This window comes from Dermochelys coriacea, chromosome 13, assembly GCF_009764565.3.
Source record: "Dermochelys coriacea isolate rDerCor1 chromosome 13, rDerCor1.pri.v4, whole genome shotgun sequence".
NCBI classification, from domain to species: domain Eukaryota; kingdom Metazoa; phylum Chordata; order Testudines; family Dermochelyidae; genus Dermochelys; species Dermochelys coriacea.
This window is the reverse complement of record NC_050080.1, coordinates 26,381,166-26,394,269: the sequence shown is the minus strand read 5'-3', so window position 1 is coordinate 26,394,269 and position 13,104 is coordinate 26,381,166. Positions and strand designations below refer to the sequence as shown.

General features: G+C 57.5%; 1 protein-coding gene across 3 annotated transcripts in view; it reads right to left on the bottom strand.

The window, feature by feature from the left end:
- Nucleotides 1-4,472, bottom strand: part of NCOA6 (nuclear receptor coactivator 6) — a 78,569-nt gene extending 74,097 nt beyond the window's left edge. For 2 of the 3 annotated variants that reach the window (XM_038369667.2, XM_038369670.2), the window contains exon 1: nt 4,314-4,472. The gene's annotated coding sequence lies outside the window, so the exon portion shown is untranslated. The remainder of the gene's footprint in view (nt 1-4,313) is intronic. The other variant, XM_038369668.2, reaches the window with a different exon arrangement.
- Nucleotides 4,473-13,104: the final 8,632 nt, after the last annotated feature.

The window sequence follows — 13,104 nt, the reverse complement described above, 5'->3', positions numbered from 1 at the left end:
AGCCAAGAGACTAGGCAAGGAGCATCATAGCAGAAAGCTCCAAATGCACAACTGTCAAGAAGCTCCAGAATGGAGGGGAAAAAGTTAGAATTCTCTCTCTCTCTCTCTCTCTCTCTCTCTCCCTCCCAACAACCAGAAGCAAGTTTGAAAGGACTGAAAAGGGAGTGGGGGTGAAGAGCGAGGAGGCTTAAAATTTTTCAGATGCCTATTAGTGCGATACAAAAGGTACAGTCCCACAGAGGGCCCAGTATAATGTTGGATTTATTTTTCAAAATTGTTTTATTTACACTTATCTAAAATTGCATATCCAAGGCTTGCAGTTACACAGCACTTAGTAGCCAGAGTGAAAAATATCTGTACCCCCCCCCCACACACACACACAAATTGAACAAAATCAAAATAGGGCACTCTCAATCCAAAATAAGCACATTATACTAACAGGTGTTAGTTTTAACTTTTTAAACTCTAACAAGTTGGCACCTGGTTATACAAGAGACTGCCCTCCTCCCTGTGTCATACTGCATCAATAAAAGTAAACTGAGGCACTTAATCTGGAGCTCCCTCATGATAAGAAGGAGAGAGCTATTACCAGGGTGTTATCCAGCATTCCCCTCCATTCTCAAACTCCCTCTAAGTCCATTCAGATGCATTAGCCTTCCAGTTACACTGCAATGTTCCACTATTTTTCTTTCTTTATTTTGTTGTTGTTGTTGTAAATTGTATTTACTGCTAGTGCAACCAGGAGTTAGCAATTTAGCTATGATGGAATGGGCATGTTTTTGTTATTTGGATTAAGGTAGGATACTGTCCACTTTAATTATACAGGTTTCCAGAGCAAAGGATGGGAGCCTGCAAAAAACCCAACACTAATAATAGCATCCGCACTGAAAGGATAAAAAATAAAAATTGAGCTCTGGTGGACCAATGGGTTGGAAGGAATTGAAGAGTCAAGGATCTCACCTAAAAAACCCTGCCACCAGCCCTCCTGTTAAATCAGAATCTTGGCTGATCTCTCAACTCCAGCAATATCACACAAGGAGAGAGACTGATTTTAAAAGATAGTCAGAATCCAAAATAGTTAGAGCTTCATGAATTTAACACGCCACCTTGGATTATGCCTAAAAAAGCAATTATAAACTAGCATACACAAGGAGCACTAACCGAAACACACCTTCTGCAAGAAGCACTGCTACTCTAAACATCACAGAGCTGAAAAGGGGTGGCAAGATTACTACTTGGAAGGAGAAGTCAGTGCCCTATGAGCAGAGATGAAAAATGTATATGCTTGGCCACTTCTACTATCTAGACAGCAGCTGGAGGTGGGAGGCATGGTTCTCAGCAGAGTGCTGCCTACCTAGACCTTGATGATGCACCTTCATTGACATCTTTTGTATTGGCCTCAGGCTTACCAGGTCTAGTATGTTTCAATCCAGTCTTCCCCCAATGTTCCCAAAGTTATCAAACAACCTTATTCCTGCACACAGTATAATGGGGTATGAGATTCATTTTCAGCATTGAGTATTATACTGTCCAATGTTCTACATATTAGCATGTATACAAATTCACCACGGGAACACCTATAAACTACAGATTAGCTTCTAAATAATGTTAGTCTCTCTTGGGTAAGGACAGAAACAAAAGCATCTTACCTCCTGTACTTCAAATACACACCAACAACCTGTGCGACCCCTCTTTCCCAAATACAGCTAAGTGATATCAGAATCTTACAGTCATATTAACCCTTTGGTATCCTCAACAGTGCGGTTCCCTGCCGCTGCACACATCACAAACCCAGTACACCTACACAACTCAACTATGATTCAAACCATTACCTAAAATGCAGTGGATCTAGTACAAGATGTCTAATATTATAGACTTTTTAAGGCCCATAGATTAACTGACAAAACATACTGGTTTTAATATGTTTAAACATGCATACTCAAGGTATACAGGGTTTAGTGGTGTCAACTTGGTGTCTTACTCAGACTTTTACTTACCTTACATGGACAGTGTCCAGGGCAGCATTGATGTTGTTTGTTGAAATGTAACTGTGCAGTTCCACATTTTTAGGTGTTTAGGCCATTGAAAGTTTAATCTTAGTTTAGAAATGCCTGGCTTTCCAAGGTGTTTTGATTTTTTGTTTTTAAGGGAGTAAATAACTATACCCATCAGATTTGCCACTGTTATTAATCTAAGATTACCATGTAAGCAGCAAGGCCACCACAGGCAGTTCCTCTCCTGTAAGTTCTACGGAGGAGCAAGTTTGTCAGACAGAGCATTACTGCCCACAGAAGTAGCAACTGCAGGTCTCTTTCTAGGGTAAGTTTTAACCTGCTGAGGGACACTTTTATAAGTCCCAAGAGGATAGGAGGACTGTGAGCAGAAGTCAGAGTATGGTGCAGAAACCATGAAATATGACCTTAGCAGCAAAAGTTAGGATCACAGAATTACCATGCAAAAATATCATGGTAAAGCCAGGACATTCTACGTTAATGCTAAAAGGAAGCAATACAGTTCAACGGATAGGGTAGTAACCTAAGGAGTCATGAGATTCATGTTCTAATTCCCAGCTCTGCTGTGAACTTGCTGTGTAACTGTAGGCAACGAGCCCAAAATGATCAAAAGCAACCACGAATTTTGGGTGCCAGACTTGAACATCGACTATTTTCCTGAGGTGTTGACACACAACACTCCACGTGAAGTTTATGGGAGCTCAAAGTACTCACCACCTCCGGAAAACAAAACCAAAAAAATAGACCGTAAGTGGCTAAAAGTTGGGCACGCAGAAATTGTTGTTTCCATAATTAGAGGCCATTTTGGATCATTTCACTCTTTGTGGCCCAATTTCCCCATCAGTGAAGGATGAAGAATAATGCTTGGGTCCTGGCTACCTTAATATCACCTTTGTAAAGCTACATGAGTAATGTAGAGAAATCCTCATCAGTTTAATATCATTATGATAACAACTTCACCATTATAGAAAAGACTGTATCTGAGATATTTTCCCTTTAAACTTCCTTTAAGTTATGCTAAGTATTTGCATCTTAATTAAGATGTGCAATACGCAACTTTAAAATCCAGACAAGGCTCACAGGACTAAAATTGAACTTGTCATAACCAGACTAGGGAGCACAACTGCCCAGGCAGGACACTCCCATGAAAGCAGAGAAACCCAGAACCCACCGTTTTCTATGATCAGGTCACTTAACACAGTTAACTTTCTAAAAATAATGCAGACCTTACAACAAGAGGACAGAAAGTTGCTCTATTAATTTATTTTTAAAAGGGGTGAAGGAGGATTAAAATAAATGCGTGAAATATTGCCTGCATTTGTTCAGAAACTAGAAATAGGAAGGACAATGGATCAAGAAAGAAAAATTACAGGATCTACCAATCCGCATATGCATAGTGTCACTGACACAACTAAAGGCAGGATATTGGATTTGAAGGCTGAACTATCTGTACCAGCCCAGCAATGCTACATTCTTTGAAGTTTAAGTGATGACATGAACATGAACGGTCTAGCCAGGTCAACCTTCAACACCCTCCTCCTAAGCTGTGCTGGATCCAGTTTAAGGCGTCCATAACTGCAAACTGCAGATGTAAGAAAGCCAGTGGACAGACTGACAAGACATATACCGATTCAGAAACACAGCAGAGCAAGTTGGCTGCAAAGCTATAGAGCGATGTTAACCCCCTACAGAGAATGCTAGGAAAGTGACACAAGTCCTCCTCTCCCAGCTGGCTCTGGCTCAGACCTGGTCAAGCCGCTAACTGTGAATAACTGAGCCAGCTTTGTTCAGGGATCCAGGAGCACCAGGACAGCACAGGTGTGGACGCTGCTGGGGCACCGTGCAGGGGGCCAGCCCCATCTCAGACCGGCAGTTTCTATACCCGCTGGGACTTTCAAAGGACCCTAAGGGCGTTGGGCACCCAAGCCGCCCTGAAAGTCAACAGGAGAAGGGCGCCCAACGCCCTTAGGGTCCTTTGCAAATCCCCGCCTTTAAGCCAGCTAAGGGGCACCCGCCCAGGAGTGAAACCCAAGGGAGCGCCCAGCCCCGCTACCCGCAGGAGCCGGGCCCGGCCAGCAGGAGCGGGGGCAGCCCCCGCGCGCCGGGCCAGGCCTCGGCCCCACGCTCCCCCTTTCCCCGGCCCGGGGCACCGCCGAGCTAGCCCCGCTCCGTGCCCGGCCTCTGCCCCCCTCGGGCCGGGGCCGGGGCCGGGGCCTCTCCCGCTGACACTCCCGGCCCCGCCGCCCCCCCGGCCCTGACAGGCCTACTCCCCGCGACCCCGCGGCCCGGCCCCGCCCTCACCTGGGGGAGCCTCCGCCGTGTCCGCGGCTGGCAGCGGACTGAGGGCCCGGCCTTGGGCCCGTCGCACCGGGGGCGGGGGTCGGCCCGCGAGCTGCCAAGCGCCCAGGACACCCACGGCAGCCCGGCCGCAGCTCCGCCTCCTCCCAGGCCACGTGACCGAGCGGGAGCGCGCGCGCCGCCGCCGCCGCCTTCGCCGCCCCTGGCTCTCAGCGCGCCGGAGCCGGGGGGAGTCTGACCCCCCCCGCCCAGACACCCCCAAACACACAGCCTGACCCCCCCACTGAGAACCTGACTGCCACACCCAGACACCCCCAAACACACAGCCTGACCCCCCACTGAGAACCTGACCCCCCCCGCCACACCCCCAACACACAGCCTGACCCCCCCACTGAGAACCTGACTGCCACACCCAGACACCCCAAAACACACAGCCTGACCCCCACTGAGAACCTGACTGCACACCCAGACACCCCCAAACACACAGCCTGACCCCCCCACTGAGAACCTGACCCCCCCACCCAGACCCCCCAAACACACAGCCTGACCCCCCACCCTGACACCCCCAAACACACAGCCTGACCCCCCCACTGAGAACCTGACTGCCACACCCAGACACCCCCAAACACACAGCCTGACCACCCCCACTGAGAACCTGACCCCCCGACCAGACACCCCCAACACACAGCCTGACCCCCCCACTGAGAACCTGACCCCCCGACCAGACACCCCCAAACACACAGCCTGACCCCCCCACTGAGAACCTGACCCCCCGACCAGACACCCCCAAACACACAGCCTGACCCCCCCACTGAGAACCTGACTGCCACACCCAGACACCCCCCAAACACACAGCCTGACCCCCCCACTGAGAACCTGACCCCCGCCCAGACACCCCAAACACACAGCCTGACCCCCCCCACTGAGAACCTGACCCCCCGACCAGACACCCCCAAACACACAGCCTGACCCCCCCACTGAGAACCTGACTGCCACACCCAGACACCCCCAAACACACAGCCTGACCCCCCCACTGAGAACCTGACACCCCCCCCACCCTGACCCCCCCCAAACACACAGCCTGACCCCCCCACTGAGAACCTGACCCCCCTGCCCGACACCCCCAAAACACACAGCCTGACCCCCCCACTGAGAACCTGACTGCCACACCCAGACACCCCCAAACACACAGCCTGACCCCCCCCCGCCTGACACCCCCAAACACACAGGCTGACCCCCCCACCCAGACACCCCCCAAACACACAGCCTGACCCCCCCACTGAGAACCTGACCCCCCGACCAGACACCCCCAAACACACAGCCTGACCCCCCCCACTGAGAACCTGACCCCCCTGCCCAGACCCCCCAAACACACAGCCTGACCCCCCCACGAGAACCTGACTGCCACACCCAGACACCCCAAACACACAGCCTGACCCCCCCGCCTAGACACCCCCAAACACACAGGCTGACCCCCCCACCCAGACACCCCCAAACACACAGCCTGACCCCCCCCACTGAGAACCTGACCCCCCCGCCCAGACACCCCCAAACACACAGCCTGACCCCCCCCGCCCAGACACCCCCACACACAGCCTGACCCCCCCACTGAGAACCTGACTGCCACACCCAGACACCCCAAACACACAGCCTGACCCTCCCCACTGAGAACCTGACCCCCCCGCCCAGACACCCCCAAACACACAGCCTGACCCCCCCCGCCCAGACACCCCCAACACACAGCCTGACCCCCCCCACTGAGAACCTGACTGCCACACCCAGACACCCCCAAACACACAGCCTGACCCCCCACCCTGACACCCCCAAACACACAGGCTGACCCCCCCACTGAGAACCTGACTGTCACACCCAGACACCCCCAAACACACAGCCTGACCCCCCCCCTGAGAACCTGACCCCCCCACCCAGGCACCCCCAAACACACAGCCTGACCCCCCCCACTGAGATCCTGACTGCCACACCCAGACACCCCCAAACACACAGCCTGACCCCCCCACTGAGAACCTGACTGCCACACCCAGACACCCCCAAACACAGCCTGACCCCCCACCCTGACACCCCCAACACACAGCCTGACCCCCCCACTGAGAACCTGACCCCCCACCCAGACACCCCCAAACACACAGCCTGACCCCCCCACTGAGAACCTGACCCCCCCGCCCAGACACCCCCACACACACAGCCTGACCCCCCCACTGAGAACCACTACTGCCACACCCAGACACCCCCAAACACACAGCCTGACCCCCCCACTGAGAACCTGACCCCCCCCACCCAGGCACCCCCAAACACACAGCCTGACCCCCCCACTGAGAACCTGACTGCCACACCCAGACACCCCCACACACAGCCTGACCCCCCACCCTGACACCCCCAAACACACAGCCTGACCCCCCCCACTGAGAACCTGACTGCCACACCCAGACACCCCCAAACACACAGCCTGACCCCCCCACTGAGAACCTGACTGCCACACCCAGACACCCCCAAACACACAGCCTGACCCCCCCACTGAGAACCTGACCCCCCCCGCCCAGACACCCCCAAACACACAGCCTGACCCCCCCACTGAGAACCTGACTGCCACACCCAGACACCCCCAAACACACAGCCTGACCCCCCCCCACTGAGAACCTGACCCCCCCCACCCAGGCACCCCCAAACACACAGCCTGACCCCCCACTGAGAACCTGACTGCCACACCCAGACACCCCCAAACACACAGCCTGACTCCCCCCACTGAGAACCTGACTGCCACACCCAGACACCCCCAAACACACAGCCTGACCCCCCACCCTGACACCCCCCACACAGCCTGACCCCCCCCACTGAGTACCTGACTGCCACAACCAGACACCCCCAAACACACAGCCTGACCCCCCACTGAGAACCTGACTGCCACACCCAGACACCCCCAAACACACAGCCTGACCCCCCACCCTGACACCCCCAACACACAGCCTGACCCCCCCACTGAGAACCTGACTGCCACACCCAGACACCCCCAACACCCAGCCTGACCCCCCACTGAGAACCTGACTGCCACACCCAGACACCCCCAAACACACAGCCTGACCCCCCCACTGAGAACCTGACTGCCACACCCAGACACCCCCAACACACAGCCTGACCCCCCACACTGAGAACCTGACTGCCACACCCAGACACCCCCAAACACACAGCCTGACCCCCCCACTGAGAACCTGACTGCCACACCCAGACACCCCCAACACACAGCCTGACCCCCCCACTGAGAACCTGACCCCCCCCGCCCAGACACCCCCCAAACACACAGCCTGACCCCCCCACTGAGAACCTGACCCCCCCCGCCCAGACACCCCCACACACAGCCTGACCCCCCCACTGAGAACCTGACTGCCACACCCGACACCCCCAAACACACAGCCTGACCCCCCCCACTGAGAACCTGACCCCCCCCCCCCAGCACCCCCCAACACACCTGACCCCCCCACTGAGAACCTGACTGCCACAACCAGACACCCCCAAACACACAGCCTGACTCCCCCACTGAGAACCTGACTGCCACACCCAGACACCCCCAAACACACAGCCTGACCCCCCACCCTGACACCCCCAAACACACAGCCTGACCCCCCCCACTGAGAACCTGACTGCCACACCCAGACCCCCCCCAACACACAGCCTGACCCCCCCACTGAGAACCTGACTGCCACACCCAGACACCCCCAAACACACAGCCTGACCCCCCACTGAGAACCTGACTGCCACACCCAGACACCCCCAAACACACAGCCTGACCCCCCCACTGAGACCCTGACCCCCCCCGCCCAGACACCCCCAAACACACAGCCTGACCCCCCCACTGAGAACCTGACTGCCACACCCAGACACCCCCAAACACACAGCCTGACCCCCCCCACTGAGAACCTGACCCCCCCACCCAGGCACCCCCAAACACACAGCCTGACCCCCCCACTGAGAACCTGACTGCCACACCCAGACACCCCCAAACACACAGCCTGACTCCCCCACTGAGAACCTGACTGCCACACCCAGACACCCCCAAACACACAGCCTGACCCCCCACCCTGACACCCCCAAGCACACAGCCTGACCCCCCCCACTGAGAACCTGACTGCCACACCCAGACACCCCCAAACACACAGCCTGACCCCCCCACTGAGAACCTGACTGCCACACCCAGACACCCCCAAACACACAGCCTGACCCCCCACCCTGACACCCCCAAACACACAGCCTGACCCCCCCCACTGAGAACCTGACTGCCACACCCAGACACCCCCAAACACACAGCCTGACCCCCCACTGAGAACCTGACTGCCACACCCAGACACCCCCAAACACACAGCCTGACCCCCCCACACTGAGAACCTGACTGCCACACCCAGACACCCCCAAACACACAGCCTGACCCCCCCACTGAGAACCTGACTGCCACACCCAGACACCCCCAAACACACAGCCTGACCCCCCACTGAGAACCTGACCCCCCCCGCCCAGACACCCCCAAACACACAGCCTGACCCCCCCACTGAGAACCTGACTGCCACACCCAGACACCCCCAAACACACAGCCTGACCCCCCCACTGAGAACCTGACTGCCACACCCAGACACCCCAAACACACAGCCTGACCCCCCCACTGAGTACCTGACTGCCACACCCAGACACCCCCAAACACACAGCCTGACCCCCCCCACTGAGAACCTGACTGCCACACCCAGACACCCCCAACACACAGCCTGACCCCCCCACTGAGAACCTGACTGCCACACCCAGACACCCCCAAACACACAGCCTGACCCCCCCACTGAGAACCTGACCCCCCCCGCCCAGACACCCCCAAACACACAGCCTGACCCCCCCACTGAGAACCTGACTGCCACACCCAGACACCCCCAAACACACAGCCTGACCCCCCCACTGAGAACCTGACTGCCACACCCAGACACCCCCAAACACACAGCCTGACCCCCCCACTGAGAACCTGACCCCCCCGCCCAGACACCCCCAAACACACAGCCTGACCCCCCACCCTGACACCCCCAAACACACAGCCTGACCCCCCCCGCCCAGACACCCCCAAACACACAGCCTGACCCCCCACTGAGAACCTGACTGCCACACCCAGACACCCCCAAACACACAGCCTGACCCCCCCCCCTGAGAACCTGACCCCCCCCGCCCAGACACCCCCAAACACACAGCCTGACCCCCCCACTGAGAACCTGACCCCCCCGCCCAGACACCCCAAACACACAGCCTGACCCCCCCACTGAGAACCTGACCCCCCGCCCAGACACCCCCAAACACACAGCCTGACCCCCCCGCGCCACACCCCCAAACACACAGCCTGACCCCCCCCGCCCAGACACCCCCAAACACACAGCCTGACCCCCCCCACTGAGAACCTGACCCCCCCCGCCCAGACACCCCCAAACACACAGCCTGACCCCCCGCCCAGACACCCCCAAACACACAGCCTGACCCCCCCCACTGAGAACCTGACCCCCCGACCAGACACCCCCAAACACACAGCCTGACCCCCCCACTGAGAACCTGACCCCCCGACCAGACACCCCCAAACACACAGCCTGATCCCCCCACTGAGAACCTGACTGCCACACCCAGACACCCCCAAACACACAGCCTGACCCCCCCACTGAGAACCTGACCCCCCCCGCCCAGAAACCCCCAAACACACAGCCTGACCCCCCCCGCCCAGACACCCCCAAACACACAGCCTGACCCCCCCACTGAGAACCTGACCCCCCGACCAGACACCCCCAAACACACAGCCTGACCCCCCCCACTGAGAACCTGACCCCCCCGCCTAGACACCCCCAAACACACAGCCTGACCACCCCACCCAGACACCCCCAAACACACAGCCTGACACCCCCACTGAGAACCTGACCCCCCACCCAGCCACCCCCAAACACACAGCCTGACCCCCCCGCCCAGACACCCCCAAACACACAGCCTGACCCCCCCCACTGAGAACCTGACCCCCCCCGCCCAGACACCCCCAAACACACAGCCTGACCCCCCCCACTGAGAACCTGACCCCCCGACCAGACACCCCCAAACACACAGCCTGACCCCCCCACTGAGAACCTGACCCCCCGACCAGACACCCCCAAACACACAGCCTGATCCCCCCACTGAGAACCTGACTGCCACACCCAGACACCCCCAAACACACAGCCTGACCCCCCCACTGAGAACCTGACCCCCCCGCCCAGAAACCCCCAAACACACAGCCTGACCCCCCCCGCCCAGACACCCCAAACACACAGCCTGAGCCCCCCACTGAGAACCTGACCCCCCGACCAGACACCCCCAAACACACAGCCTGACCCCCCCCACTGAGAACCTGACCCCCCTGCCCAGACACCCCCAAACACACAGCCTGACCCCCCCACTGAGAACCTGACCCCCCCGCCTAGACACCCCCAAACACACAGCCTGACCACCCCACCCAGACACCCCCAAACACACAGCCTGACACCCCCACTGAGAACCTGACCCCCCACCCAGCCACCCCCAAACACACAGCCTGACCCCCCCACTGAGAACCTGACCCCTCACCCAGACACCCCCAAAACATACAGCCTGACTCCCCCATTGACAACCTGACCACCCCGCCCAGACACCACCAAAACACACAGCCTGACCCCCCCATTGACAACCTGACCACCCCGCCCAGACACCCCCAAACACACAGCCTGACCCCCCCACTGAGAACCTGACCACCCCGCCCAGACACCCCCAAAACACACAGCCTAGCCTCCCCGTGAGCGTGACCGCCCCCCAGACACCCCCAAAACATACAGCCTAACCGCCCCCGCACTGAGAAGCTGACCGCCCTGCCCAGACACCCCCAGGGCACAGCCTGACCCCCTCACCGAGAGCCTGACTGCCCCACACAGACAAGACCATGGCACAGCCTGACCCCCCCCACTGAGAAGCTGACTGCCCGACCCAGACACCCCCAGGGCAGAGCCTGACAGCCTCCCCGAAAGCCTGACCACCCCGCCCAGAATCCCCAAACACACAGCCTGACAACCGTCCCGGAGAGCCTGACCGCCCCGCCCAGGCACCCACAGGGCACAGTCTGACACCCCCACCGGAGAGCCTGAGCACCCCGCCCAGACACCCCAGGGCAAAAACTGACCCCCTGCCCCCGGAGAGCCTGACCACCCCACCCCAGACACCCCCAGGGCACAGCCTGACCCTCCCAGCACCCAGAGAGTCTGACCGCCCTGCCCAGACACCCCAGGACACAGCCTGACCCCCCCCGAGAGTCTGACCGCCCCACCCAGACACCCCCAGAGCACAACCTGACCCCCCCCGAGAGCCTGACCTCCCCGCCAGACACCCCCAGGACACAGCCTGACCCTCCCAGCACCCAGAGAGTCTGACCACCCTGCCCAGACACCCCCAGGACACAGCCTGACCCCCCCCCGAGAGTCTGACCGCCCCACCCAGACACCCCCAGGACACAGCCTGACCCCCGCCCACTGAGAACCTGACCACCCTGCCCAGACACCCCCAGGGCACAGCCTGACACCCCCGCCCCGGAGAGCCTAACCATCCCTCCCAGACACCCCCAGGGTACAGCCTGACCCCCACCCCAGAGAGCCTGATCGCCCCACCCAGAAACCCCAAGGCCACTACTTGACACCCCCCCTCACCGAGAGACTGACCCCCCCACCCAGACACCCCCAGGGCACAGCATGACCACCCTGCACTGAGAACCTGACTGCCCCGCGCAGACACCCCCAGGGCACAGCCTGACCCCACCCGAGAGTCTGACTGCCCCCCCCGACTCCCCCAGGGCACAGCCTGACTATCCCGCCAAGAAGAATCTGAGTGCGTTGCAACTGAACTGATTTAGGAAAGCACTAGTGTGCTCATGGGGCTGCAATGCGTCTTCTCAAAAGGTTCAGCATGGCCAGCGTGGACACACACAATCATTTGTCCTTTAACCAGTTGTATCTGACCAGGTGAAATACGAACCGCTCAGTTCTCTATTATAGGTCTATCCAGCGCTGTCACTTCAGTGCTGCTCCTCTGCTTTCCCCCAGTAGCTGAATTTCACTCCCGAGGCTGTTCTAATTTGAGCCAAAGAAACCCAAAATGTGAAGAGGTACAAAGGTGGCCGAAGGCTCCTCCATTGTGTTCCTGTGCTGAGCACTGCTTGAGCCTATGGCTTTAGTAGGGTTACTCCTGATTTACCCCCAGGTGGGAGTGAGATCAGAATCAGGCCCAGTGTTTTTAAGAACAGCCACAGGGATGTGTAGCCTAGGAGGGAAATTTGAGCATAGTCCTAAGAGAGGCTCTTTCTCACCTGTTTGTAAGAAAAGAATAAATATTTCTTTTTTTAAATGTTAAGAGCAGTATCCCCTTTAACATGTCCAACATCTACCATTTGTTTTTCCATTTGAAGCAAATGTACCACAACACTGGAAAGACATTCGTGATATTAGAAATGGAAGTGCACATTTATTAACCTTTCAAACAAAATCTTATTTAGTTTAGTTGAAAAAGTAGAGCCTCAAAATGTGGACCCAAATTGGGGATATTTGGATCTGGGGCTACTGTGCTGGCTCCTTCTATAAAATACACTGAGATCCAGGTTCTTTGGGGCAGGGATTGTTTCTCACTAGATCGGGGTTGGCAACCTTTCAGAAGTGGTGTGCTGAGTCTTCATTTATTCACTCTAATTTAAGGTTTCACGTGCCAGTAATAATAATCCAGGCGATCC